The following is a 12,766-nucleotide window of genomic DNA, read 5'->3' as shown; positions in this document are numbered from 1 at the left end:
AGAGAGGCCTTGGTCTAGTCTGGACAAGTGTTGTGCAGACTGCCAAGAAAGTTAATTGATTAATTAACAGTAACCAACATAATCTAAGGAAGGTCACCCCAAACAAGAGCAAATTAAAGAGAGGAAGAAAACTTGTCCTTAAAGGAAGGATAAGATTTTTCCTTGTTAACTGGCTTAGGGTCACCATTCTCCCTCTGTACAGAGATATTTGCCAGAAATGTAAAATGTTTTTATGACCTATTAACTGGGCTGCTAATATTTTAACAGCAGTAGAGTACTCCATGAGTAACTGTACTATGCCTTAGGACTGGTGCCAGAGCCTGAAACCTTTACTCACAAGAGAATCACTTGCACAAGTATACTCAGTAGGATTTTTCAGGAAATCTCTCATTGTTACACTCTCACTAGTGGCAGTGGGAGTTCTAATGCGGACAGGGTACATGCTTTTATCGCCGTGTTATCCATACCTGATCTGAGTAGAGTTACTGTCCACAGAAGAAATGCAGAATGGACAACAGCAGTGTAAGCTTCTGTACATTGACCTTCTATTATTGATATTACTATTGTACTTAGGAACCCTAATCAAGGATCAAGACCTCATTGTGCTAAGCACTGTATGGCCAATTCAGAAGTAGCATAGTCTAGTGAACAGAGCAGTGTCTTGAGACTCAAGAGATGGGGGTTCTACTCCAGCTCTGCCCCTGATCTGCTGTGTGACATTTGGGCAAGTCACTTCCCCTCTGTGGCTCTGTTTCCCCTGCCACCCTCTGTCTTCTCATTTATTCAGATGGTAAACTCTCAGGGATTGGGGGAAGAGGCGGCGGTGGCAGCCTGGGGGAAGAGGTGGAGTGAGGGCGGGGAGGGGTTGTTCCGGGCCCCGCACACCCTTAGGGACAGCCCTGCTCAGGGCAGTGACCGTCTCTCCCTACACAAAGGGGCCACGCTGGGGTCCCCGTGTACTATTGTAATACATACTGTAAATAATAACCATATGGAAATCAAGTTGGCCTTAATTTTCCATTTCAAATTTGTACCTTGAATGGTTAGTGACTTTATTTCTCCCTTAGATTTTTGAATGGTACACTACTAATGCACCTGACTCCATCTGCTGTTTTTCTTACGTTTTTTAATTTAATGCATGTCATTGTAATCCTCTGACAAGGAAACGACAATATATGCTACATGCCTCGAATGTGTACATTGTTCCAGAATTGTGTACTACAGGGTTGCTTGGATATGTCTAAGACCCAGAGACCGCATTCTATGTGGCGGCTTAGCCACTCAGCGGCTTAGGAAAACAATAGCATCGTTTTGATATCAGTTGCATTTTGAATGTGTTTCCTTTTTCCCTTTGCAGAGGGGTTTTAGCTCCACATAATTGTTTAAAACACATTCAGATTGAAGTTTCCGATTTCAGGATTTAGGGGAAAAAAGCCCAAGAGTGTAACAGGTGTCTCATTTACCCTCTCCCCCTTCCCTTCTTCATTTTGCCCAGTCTGGGCCTTTGTTCTATCTCGGGCTTCAATCTGCAGCATCTCCTAACAGTTTATGCCCAAGACCCCGGCTTCAAGCCCAGTCAGACAGGTCTTTCCCCCTCAGGTATTCAAGCTGCCTCTGCGGCCTTGGAGAGACTCATGTTCCCTGCAAGTGTAAGGCCTGCTCAGGTTTCTAAAGCAGGTCTCAAAAACTTAGGGAGGACAGAGACTAAAACTACTGTTGATGGAGTGTTCTCTGAGAACCGTGGGGTCTGAGTCTCCTTCCTGTACATTGGCTTTGACTGCTCAGAGAGACCCGATGACCATTCCTGCTGTGGTAAGTGAAGACCCGGAGGGAGAGGGGGCCTTCAGAGTCATCCAGACTGCCAAAAAAGAAGAGACCATATAGTCTAGAATGAGAATCCAAGAGAAGGGGAAAGCCACCCTTTTAGACTGGGTTTAAGGAGACCTTGAGTCCTGGGATAGGTACTGCTGAGGCTTCTACTTCCTCTGATACCAAGACCCCAGCGCCAGGTAAAAAGATCGTGAAGATCATGCCATTTCTGAGAAGCCATCTGGTAAACAACCCTGAGCAGCATCGACACCAATACTGGACTCCGTGTCTCCGAGTCTCCGAAACACAAGGACTCATCTATGAACAAGGCTAAATTGTCTTCAGACCATGGTGGGAGAGTGCCTGGTCAGACTACCCCTCAGTACTATCTAGGCTTCCTGGTATCATTCAGGTATCATCATCCTTTTCCCACAAAGACCTTTAGATCCTGAAGAACCTGAGTTACCTTTGCTGAGTGGTACTGAGAGATATTCCTCCCTAGTACTGACTTACCTTCTGGAGTTGAGTTACCCTCCTGAATCCAGGAGATTGGTTTGTCTCTCTTGACCTGCTGGACACTTATTTTCATATAGGCATGCACCCATCTCACAGATGTTTCCTACATTTTGTAGTTGGCAGGGACCACCATCAGCATTGTATCCTACCCTTTGGCCTCTCCACTGCCCTACGAGTTTGTATTAAAGTCTTCTAGGCCATCACATCCCAACTCCCAGTGTAGTTTCAAACAGAACTACATCAACACAAACTAGGGTCTACACAGGGCAGTTGGAGTGCAGCACATCGGGCACTTTACAAATGATGCCCCTCTTGTGCACTTTGTCAGCACCATGTGCAAGATTCCTAGTCTGCTAAGTTAACAAATGTAAACAGGTTTCAGAGGAGCAGCCCTGTTAGTCTGTATCCGCAAAAGGAAAAGGAGGACTGGTGGCACCTTAGAGACTAACCAATTTATTTGAGCATAAGCTTTCGTGAGCTACAGCTCACTTCATCGGATGCATGTAAACAGTGTATCTAAAATTGGTATGAAGGTAAATGTGTTAGATTCTGATTCTAATTTTATGGCCTTACTGTGTCAGTGCTAACACTTCCCCTACTTCCAAAGCAAACTTTCTGTGTCTTTCTATTTTTCTTTCTATCGCAGCTTCAAACGCTCCAGGACTCCGCTCTTTGACAGATATCCAGTGTTTTATCTTCCTGAACTTCTTAAATGTGGCTCCAGCCTTACCCCACTGAAGTCAATGGGAGTTTTGCCATTAGTAAACCTATTATGCTTGGCATTTTCACATGGTGGCCCCTTATTCAGGGCCAGAATCTAACTTCTATGTCTGTTTCGATTGTCTCTAAAAAAATCCAGCGCTCTTCCAAGAGTCAAGTAGATCTTTCAGACTTAAAAATAGTTTAGTTAATTCTATTTCCCATTTGCATTATTCTGCATGAAAACAATTTTATTCCCAAAGAACCCAGCAAAAATTTCCACACTATGCTGCTGCTCTGCCATCGCTTTCCCAGAAGCTAGTTAATTTGTTTACTGTGCCTTGCAAGTCCAAGTTCCTTTTATAAATTAACTTGTAGCTGCCCCTCTGCTTGGCTGCTCTCCACCTTCTCCCTTGGTTCAAAATGAATGATACCAGGACTGTCTTTGAAACAAGCCAGGAATGTGAGGCTTTTTGTTCAAACAGCAGCATCACCAGTGAAATCTTTCTCCCCCTGCCAGCTGGAAATGTGCATCATAGGGGATTGTAGATTAAAATTCTGGTTAGTTCTTGACTTTTTTTCAGAAAGGAAGACCATCTATAACTTTGACTGCGTTTGGATACAATTTGAATCTCTTTGGAAAGTGGGTCAGTATTAAGGAGCTTGGCACGGAAGGTTTTGAAGAATCTGGTTTCTTTTTATGTTGGTAACTAATTAAAATCACTGGGATCATCAGGTTTAAGTGCAGTTTTAAAGGGGAAATACTGAATTGGGTCACTGGACGGGTCCTCTCTGACTCTACCAAGCTTTAGTACCTTCTGTGAATACATCCAAGAGGTTCTGTGCTGAGGTGGGTTAGCTAGTGTGAATATTTGTTATGTTTAATAGCTCCAAATGTCTTTAGCCAGTTTGCTTTATCTGCTTAAGTGAACTGCTTGCGGAGATGTTGCTCATTATACTGGATCCCCATGCATCATAAATAATAATAGTGTTGTGTCAATGTCAGGTGCTCCATATTTGGTCCTATAAACATAGGGTGGTTTTTAAACAATTGGCAGAGTTGCTCTCATGTACAGAACATTTATTATATGTGAACTCTTAGCAGCTGCTGCTGCTGCTTTTTCCATTGCGTTTAAGTGTCTGTAAGGGAGTTCTGAGTCTCCCAGTGCTGAAAGTATTTGCCTCTCTTTATGATGTATATCTTGCTGCTGACAGCACAGTCTGTGAAGACAGATTGAGTCTCTAGCAGCATTTCATTTTGGTGGTCCCTCTGCTATCAGTTAAGAGAGATTTCACAGGATGTAGAGTTTTGAGTTAGAGGATAAGTGGCATGAAAGCTTAACTGAAGCAATGAGCGGCTTTTATGACGCCCGTCGAACAAGGCATGAACTAATACTTGCTTCTCAATGAGTCTTTGTGGAGCAACTTACCCGTGTTTCCCCTGGGACAGTATACTGGCCCTTGTTTGTGTTGTGTATTGCATTAGAAATGATTTACTCCACATGTATTTCAAGCCTGTGAGCAAAGCCAGCCCATAATGCTTTGGGCTGGGTAGCTTAATTTTTTTATTTAAAGTAAAGTTAGTGCAGATGAAAAGTGCTAGATTGGCCGGGGTCCTCTGAATAGATAAAGCACAGGCAGGGACCGCAGCTGCTGGTGCACCTCAGCCAGATCCTGGAGGGAGCACTGCTGCATGAGTGAACAGGTCAGTCTTCATGGCTCACAGTGTCAATCTGGGAAAACTGGCTGTGCCATTGGTGAATTCTGTGTGAGATTATGAACTCTCTGTGTGTATCTTTGCCAAGCTGCAAACTCCACTTTGACTCTGCCGTGCTTTGCCTTCTCTAGTGTCCCTTTGCCTCCATGGTGGACTGAAATTCCAAAGGTGGATGGCAAAGGGCTAAAAAAAGAGGGCTAACGTTAATTTATGTGCCTGCCATATCTCTGAAATGTAATAGTTCTAGACAAAAGACTGGCTGCCAACCTAGGGTGACCAGATAGCAAATGTGAAAAACTGGGGCTGGGATGGGGGGTAATAAGTGCGTATATAAGAAAAAGTCCCAACTGTAAGGACTGTCCCTATAGAATTGGGACATCTGGTCACTCTATGCCAACCAGGAGAACTGGTTTAACAGGATAGAGGTCACCTAACAATGAAGTCACCTGGGAAGATTCTGTGATCACCTGCTCGTTCTGCCCAGGGAGTCACCTGACAGAAGAGACTGGAAGTTTATAATGGGCAGAAGCGGCCTTTGCTCTTTCAAGGGAAGCTAGAAAGGGAAAATGTGTGTAAGGTTTATTTTTTGTATGGATCTGAGTATTGCATGTGTGATTAAGTGAAGAGCAACTGCGTTGTATAACTCTGGGCAAAGTGTCTGTGTGTTATATGCTATAGCCACAACGTGCCTCCTGAGAGAGTTAAACTGTAACCCAGAAGGTTCACATCTTCAGGGAGATTCTGGGAGAAGGTGTGTTTAAGCTACTGGGGTATCCTGGGGATCAGTGCTCTTTTTGGAGGCCTAGGCAAGTGGGTTGAGGGGCTCTTTGAAGAGGTAACAAAACAGAGTTGGTGCACCAGTAGTGTGCCAGAGAGGCCAAGAGAGGTAACAGTGTGCAACTTGCTGAGACCCAGGGAAGTTTGAAATACCAGGGGAAACCAGAAATGGGATTCCCCTCACAGCAATCTGGTGGGTAGCCATATCTGACACACTGCTCACTCGAGTGTGCCTCTGCTGAGCTTAGCAACGTGTTGTAAAATTAACGCCTATTTTGATGGTGTTTTTTTGTGATGGATGCGAATATGCAAAAGTTGACTCATTACTGACCTGTGCTGGATTCAAACTAGTGGCCTAGAGGAGATAGTCTTGGTATCCTAGGGTTAGTCCCTGAAGAGTAATCTAGTTCCTTCTAGTTTTATTTATTTTGAATGTAAAAAACATATCCACTTCTGACACTGAAGTACAGTGTTGCTACGAGTAGTAGAATATGGCATTGTAAGAGGTGTGCATGTTCCTTTTGGATGACTAGGTGGAAATGTATGTAGGGACAACTTATTCTGTTGTATGCTCCAGCTGTCTCCTGTCAACCCACCTCCTTTCTTCTCTTTTTAATCATATTCTTGTTCTCCCTGTTTATCTCATTCTTGGCTTCTCTCCCTGTCCTATCCTTTTTTTCTTGCTCTGTGCTTTTCTCTGTCTTTGTATCTTCACCCTTTCTTTCTTCCTGGGTTCTACTTCACTATACCTGTTTTTTTTCCCTCTCCATCTCCCCCTCCTCTTCACTTCACTTACCCTCTGTTTTTTCTCCTTCTATCACTTTGTTTTCCTCACTTTTTCCTCTGCTCAGTTTGCTTTCCCTCTTTGTTTCCCTTCTCCTCCTCCTCACTCGATCCCCTCCTTTTCTCTAGTTCATTTTTCCTCTTGACTTTTGAGACAGACACATTTTTAAAAAAAATTGTCTTTCCTAGATGAACAGATTTTATAAAGACGTACGCAACCCCCTAAATGTTAAAACCAATCCCAGCTAACATTAAATCAAGAGTGAGTATGACCACACTGTGCAATAGCAGGGGAGCTACACAGAGTGATTGGATTAACAGCTGGTGCTAACAAGCTGTACCATGCAGCTGCCTCCCCACTGCATTACTAGCTCCAGCGTTAGCAGCACTCAAGCTTCAATCCATTTTCCCCCAGATGGGCCAGCTAGCTAGAGCGTAAAGTATTATTTAACTTGAGCTAGAGATTTTTGTGTGTGGACTAGAGTCAGGTTAGGGGCAATAATTGAGTTCTACCCTGAGATACACTGCAATGAAGATAAGACTATTCTGTATTATTGACAGTGACCCTAATTTGGCTCTTTTCATTAAACGCCTGAACCAAAGCCCACTGAAGTCAATGGAAAGAGTACCACTTCAGAGGACTTTGGAAAGGGTCCTAGAAATACAAACCCACAAAACACTTAAGAACATGCTTAATATGAAGGATCTTGGTAAACTGGAGAACTGAGCTATAGGCAGCAAAATGAAATTCAACAAAGACAAATGTAAGGTGCTACACTTTTACATTTGTGAAAAAACAAATGCACAAATACAGAGTGGGGGAAAGCTGACCTGGGAGCAGCACTGCTGAGAAGGTCCTGGGAGTTGCAGTGGATCACAACCTCAACATGAGTCAGCAATGAGATGCTGTTGCGCAGAAAAAAAGAAAAAAAAAAGCAAATGCAATTTGGTTGCATTAACATAGAATCATAGAATATCAGGGTTGGAAGGGACCTCAAGAGGTCATCTAGTCCAACCCCCTGCTCAAAGCAGGACCAATCCCCAATCAAATCATCCCAGCCAGGGCTTTGTCAAGCCTGACCTTAAAAACTTCCAAGGAAGGAGATTCTACCACCTCCCTAGGTAACGCATTCCAGTGTTTCACCACCCTCCTAGTGAAAAAGTTTTTCCTAATATCCAACCTAAACCTCCCCCACTGCAACTTGAGACCATTACTCGTTGTCCTGTCCTCTTCTACCACTGAGAATAGTCTAGAACCATCCTCTCTGGAACCACCTCTCAGGTAGTTGAAAGCAGCTATCAAATCCCCCCTCATTCTTCTCTTCTGGAGACTAAACAATCCCAGTTCCCTCAGCCTCTCCTCATAAGTCATGCGTTCCAGACCCCTAATCATTTTTGTTGCCCTTCACTGGACTCTCTCCAATTTCTCCACATCCTTCTTGTAGTGTGGGGCCCAAAACTGGACACAGTACTCCAGATGAGGCCTCACCAATGTCGAATAGAGGGGAACGATCACGTCCCTCGATCTGCTCGCTATGCCCCTACTTATACATCCCAAAATGCCATTGGCCTTCTTGGCAACAAGGGCACACTGCTGACTCATGTCCAGCTTCTCGTCCACTGTAACCCCTAGGTCCTTTTCCACAGAACTGCTGCCTAGCCATTCAGTCCCTAGTCTGTAGCTGTGCATTGGGTTCTTCCGTCCTAAGTGCAGGACGCTGCACTTATCCTTATTGAACCTCATCAGGTTTCTTTTGGCCCAATCCTCCAATTTGTCTAGGTCCCTCTGTATCCTATCCCTGCCCTCCAGCGTATCTACCACTCCTCCCAGTTTAGTATCATGCATGTGTCAAGGTTCCTTCCCCACTCTGAACTTTAGGGTACATAAGTGGGGACCTGCATGAAAGACCCCCTAAGCTTATTCTTACCAGCTTAGGTTAAAAACTTCCCCAAGGTACAAACTTTGCCTTGTCCTTGAACCCTATGCTGCCACCACCAAGCGTGTTAAACAAAGAACAGGGAAAGAGCCCGCTTGGAGAAGTCTTCCCCCAAAATATCCCCCCAAGCCCTACACCCCCTCTCCTGGGGAAGGCTTGATAAAAATCCTTACCAATTTGTACAGGTGAACACAGACCCAAACCCTTGGATCTTAAGAACAATAAAAAAATCAATCAGGTTCTTAAAAGAAGAATTTTAATGAAAGAAAAGGTAAAAGAATCACCTCTGTAAAATCAGGATGGTAAATACCTTACAGGGTAATCAGATTCAAAACATAGAGAATCCCTCTAGGCAAAACCTTAAGTTACAAAAAGACACAAAAACAGGAATAGCCATTCCATCCAACACAGCTTATTTTACCAGCCATTAAACAAAAGGAAATCTAACGCATTTCTAGCTAGATTACTTACTAACTTTACAGAAGTTCTGAGTCTGCATTCCTGATCTGTTCCCGGCAAAAGCATCACACAGACAGACGAACCCTTTGTTTCCCCCCATCTTGATTTGAAAGTGTCTTGTCTCTGGCCAGGAGGGATTTTATAGCACTGTATATAGAAAGGTGGTTACCCTTCCCTTTATTTTTATGACAGCATGCAAGTCATGGGAGGTGACAGCACCGCTCTATACTCTGCATTGGTTAGGCCTCAGCTGGAGCACTGTGCCTAATTTGGTCATCAATTTATACAAGGATGTAGATAAACTGGAAAGGATCCAGAGGTGAGCAACAAAGATGATCAAAGGGATAGAATGCAAACCATATGAGCAAAGGCTGAAAGAACTGGGTATCTTTATTTTGGAAAAGAGATTGACAGGGGATATGATAGCAGTCTTCAGATACTTGAAAGGCTGCCATAAAAAAGATGGAGAAAAGTTGTTCTCTTTTGCCACAGAGGTCAGAACAAGAGGCAATGGGTTCAAACCACAGTTTAGTAGATTTAGATTAAATATCAGGAAAAACCTCCTAACTGTAAGAACAGTAGGACAATGGAAAAGACCTGTCTAGGGAAGTTGTGGAAACTTCTTCCCTGGATGTTTTCAAAAGGAGGCTGGATAGCCATCTGTCTTAGATGGTTTAGACACAGCAAACCCTGCATCTTGGCAGGGGTTAGACTAGATAATCCTGGCAGTCCCTTCTAACCCTGTGGTTCTAGGATTCTATGAATATTAAGCAATGAGTAGGCGCAAGGGTGAGAGCAACCATACTGCAAGCCACACTTGAGCTACACAGAGTGATTGGATTAGCAGTGCAGGGTATGTCTACCATTGGAGCTGGAGAGGTAGATTCCAGCTCAGGGAGACATACCTCCGCTAACTCTGATCAAACTAGCATGCTAATATAGAGTGGCATAAGTGGCAGGATGGACTGCTGCCTGAGTACATGCCTAGCATCTTGGATGGGTATGTACAAGCCTGGCGACAGAAATTCCGGGCCTCAGGGCCAGGGCTGTCCTTAAGGGGGGTGGGGACTGGGGCAGAAGTGATGAACCCATCACTTCCGGGACATCCCGTCACTTGAGGGACCTACCCCGTGCCGGCCCGCGGGGCCCAGCCCTGGAGTGGTTGCGCGTGCCTAGGAGCCCTGTGGCCCGCCCAGGCGATCTAAAAGGGCCCAGGGCTCCTGGCCACCGCTGCCACGGGCCTCCAGGCCCTTTTAAGTCATCCAGGCTCCTGGGCATTTGCCCCCTTTGCCCTTTCCCCATCAGCAGGCCTGGATATGTACTTGACGTGGCTAGCCCACACCACTGCAGCTACACCCTTGTAGGGTGCTAGCTCGACCAGAGCTAGTGTGAGTATGTCTTCTTAAGCTGGAATTTACACCTCCTCTGCCAAGGGCAGACATACCCACAGAGCGATTGGATTAGCAGTTGATGAGTGGTGCTAACTTGAGCTCTAGCCTGTTGTTGCATTCCCACTGCATTACTAGGCTCCTTCTAGTAACTGTTCCAATGAAGACTAGCCCTGAGAAAGAGAAATAATGGACATGATCTGTGCAAAAGTATTGGACTCTTCATTTTTCAAACGGTCTGATGACTGCTGAGTTTTGGTGAATTACTTTAGCACTACTGATGTCAGCTGTTTTTGGTACCATTAAATATCAATACACCTAGAAATATGACAGGAACCTTTTGAAATCTGCATTAGTTTCCTTTTGTTTATATAGCCCTCTCTTTTGGTTTGGCTAATGTAACTAAATATTAACACAGCAGAATAAGGTTTGAGACATGCAAACCAGATGTACAGTAAATCTTTATGTAAAGCCCAGATACTGACAAAAGACATTCATTTGATTGGGGCTGGTGTGCTAGCCAGGCTTGGATTTACTTATTTAGAAAGAAGAGTGACAGTTATACTGATAAAGGTGATTGAATAGAATTGTTTTATAGGAAGGAATAATAATTAGTTAATCTGAAAACCAGTTCCTAACAGATAGTATCTTAGACTAACAAGCATAGCAGGACAAAAAGAAAAGGATTTAGGAGGTATTATAGTTTGGTACATTGAGAATGGGCCTGGTTCTTTTCTCAGGTATGCTGGTGTAAATCAGGAATAATGCCTCCAGAGTGTCACCGGTGTAAAATTTGTGTAACGTCAGAATCAGACTCATTTCAGTTCTGAACAAACAGCTGATATAGATAAGTGATACCTTAAATATAGTAACGGATTCAGTTTTATAAAAGCTACAATTTGCAGGAAGTCATACACGCTTCCAGGTTCCAAACACACATCTTAAAAGGTTAACAGGGCAAGTACACTTGCAGCCACACCAATTTGCACTGTAATCTCACCAGCCCTCACAAACTCCACATCAGACCAGGTCAGTACCTGGTTAAGGATATGTCTAAACTGTGCTAAAAAACCCACGGAATGGAATCCTTAGAGCCTGGATCAGCTGACTCAGGCTTGCAGGGCTCGGACTGCAGAGCTGTTAAATTGCAGTGTCTATGTTCGGGCTTGGGCTACATCCTGGGCTCTGAGACCATTGCACCTCCCAGGGTCTCAGAGCTCAGGCTCCAATTTTGTAAGCCTGCAGCCTGAGCTTCATGAGCCTAAGTCAACTGACCTAGGCCAATCACGCCGCAGGCCTTTGTAGTGCAGTGTAGACATACCCTAAAAGATCTTCAAGCTACTAGCAGGAAAACATATTAGTGATTTAGAAGGAGGTGCTTTTCCCTTTGAGTCAGTAATGAATTTATGTCCAAGCCTGGTGTTGGGGGAGCTGTCCAGTTGCAGGTGCAGTCTTTAATGGTAAAATGGTCTGCATCTCTCCTTTATCCAGAAGTCCCCAGGGCACTTTTTGTGATAGCTGGGATGATAATCCTAGCATCCTGCCAAAATTCTAGCTCAAGTAATTACATTCTGCCGCCCTAAATTTTCTGTTTTCAAATTAATAAGATATTCTTCACTTTCTGTCCTAAAGAGTTGACTTGTGCTGTTATAACAACTGCTGTATTCAGTGTTGCATGAAATGACCCCGCTGTACATTTCCTTTTACACACCAGTTCATGGAAAATATTGGATAAAGTTGCCAAGCATTAGCATGAACCTGGAGCCATTAATGGATCAGCAAAAAGAACGAGGAGTACTTGTGGCACCTTAAAGACTAACAAATGTATTTGGGCATAAGCTTTTGACACGAAAGTGGGTTTTAGCCCACAAAAGCTTATGCCCAAATAAATCTGATAGTCTTTAAAGGTGCCACAAGTACTCCTCGTTCTTTTTGCTGATACAGACTAACACGGCTACCACTCTGAAACCTGTCACCATTAATGGATCAGACTCCAAAAAATGGATTGAAATCTAGTATTCATCTCTTTGGGAGTAATTTATTTTATTTTTAAAAATGCCATTCCTGCGCAGTGGAATTCAAGAGGAGCTGGAGCACAAAAGTTATGTTTAGAAGCAAGCATCGCACGTGTTTTCTTTCTATGTAACCCATTTAAATACACACATTTCACATTCCAGTCACACTTTACATACATTAACATTTACTTTTAAAAGTTAAGCTACTAGAATTAGAACTCAGGAGATCTTGGCTGCCACACCTGTGCTTAAATCACTGGACTCCCTCTTTCACAGTGACTAATGAAGGCCTTTCCCCGCCCCAGTACTACATGAAACTTACAACAGATATTGCTGATACAATGGGAGAAAGAATGGAATCCCAGGATTTTCCCACTTCTTAGAGGTCACGTGTTATCTGTGCTCCTTATGAAAACAATTTGGTTGAAATATGCTGAATGGAAATTTTACACTCAGACCCCATTGATTATATTTAGGGCCAGAGTCTCAGCTGATGTCAATTGAGCTATGCTGATTTACTTCAGGTTCAATGGGGTTACAAATGGTTTACACCAGTTGAGGATCTAGTACATAGTCTAACGCCAGGGCTGTAACCAGGGTGGGGTGAGCGGGGTAGCTCCCCAGGCTGAAAGTCATGGGGGTGGGAAAATGGGGCAGGGAAATGAA

The 12,766-nt window shown here is 43.9% G+C and overlaps 1 protein-coding gene and 1 non-coding gene across 9 annotated transcripts in view; one reads left to right on the top strand and one right to left on the bottom strand.

Moving 5' to 3' along the window:
- Positions 1–12,766, bottom strand: part of LOC102933963 — a 68,850-nt gene that overhangs the window by 29,510 nt on the left and 26,574 nt on the right. The window lies entirely within an intron of this gene.
- SHROOM1 (shroom family member 1) overlaps positions 1–12,766 on the top strand; it is a 91,240-nt gene that overhangs the window by 55,134 nt on the left and 23,340 nt on the right. The gene's annotated exons all lie outside the window — the stretch shown is intronic.

Source organism: Chelonia mydas, chromosome 8 (assembly GCF_015237465.2).
Source record: "Chelonia mydas isolate rCheMyd1 chromosome 8, rCheMyd1.pri.v2, whole genome shotgun sequence".
NCBI lineage: Eukaryota > Metazoa > Chordata > Testudines > Cheloniidae > Chelonia > Chelonia mydas.
The sequence above is the reverse complement of the archived record's forward strand: the minus strand, read 5'-3'. Positions and strand labels throughout refer to the sequence as shown.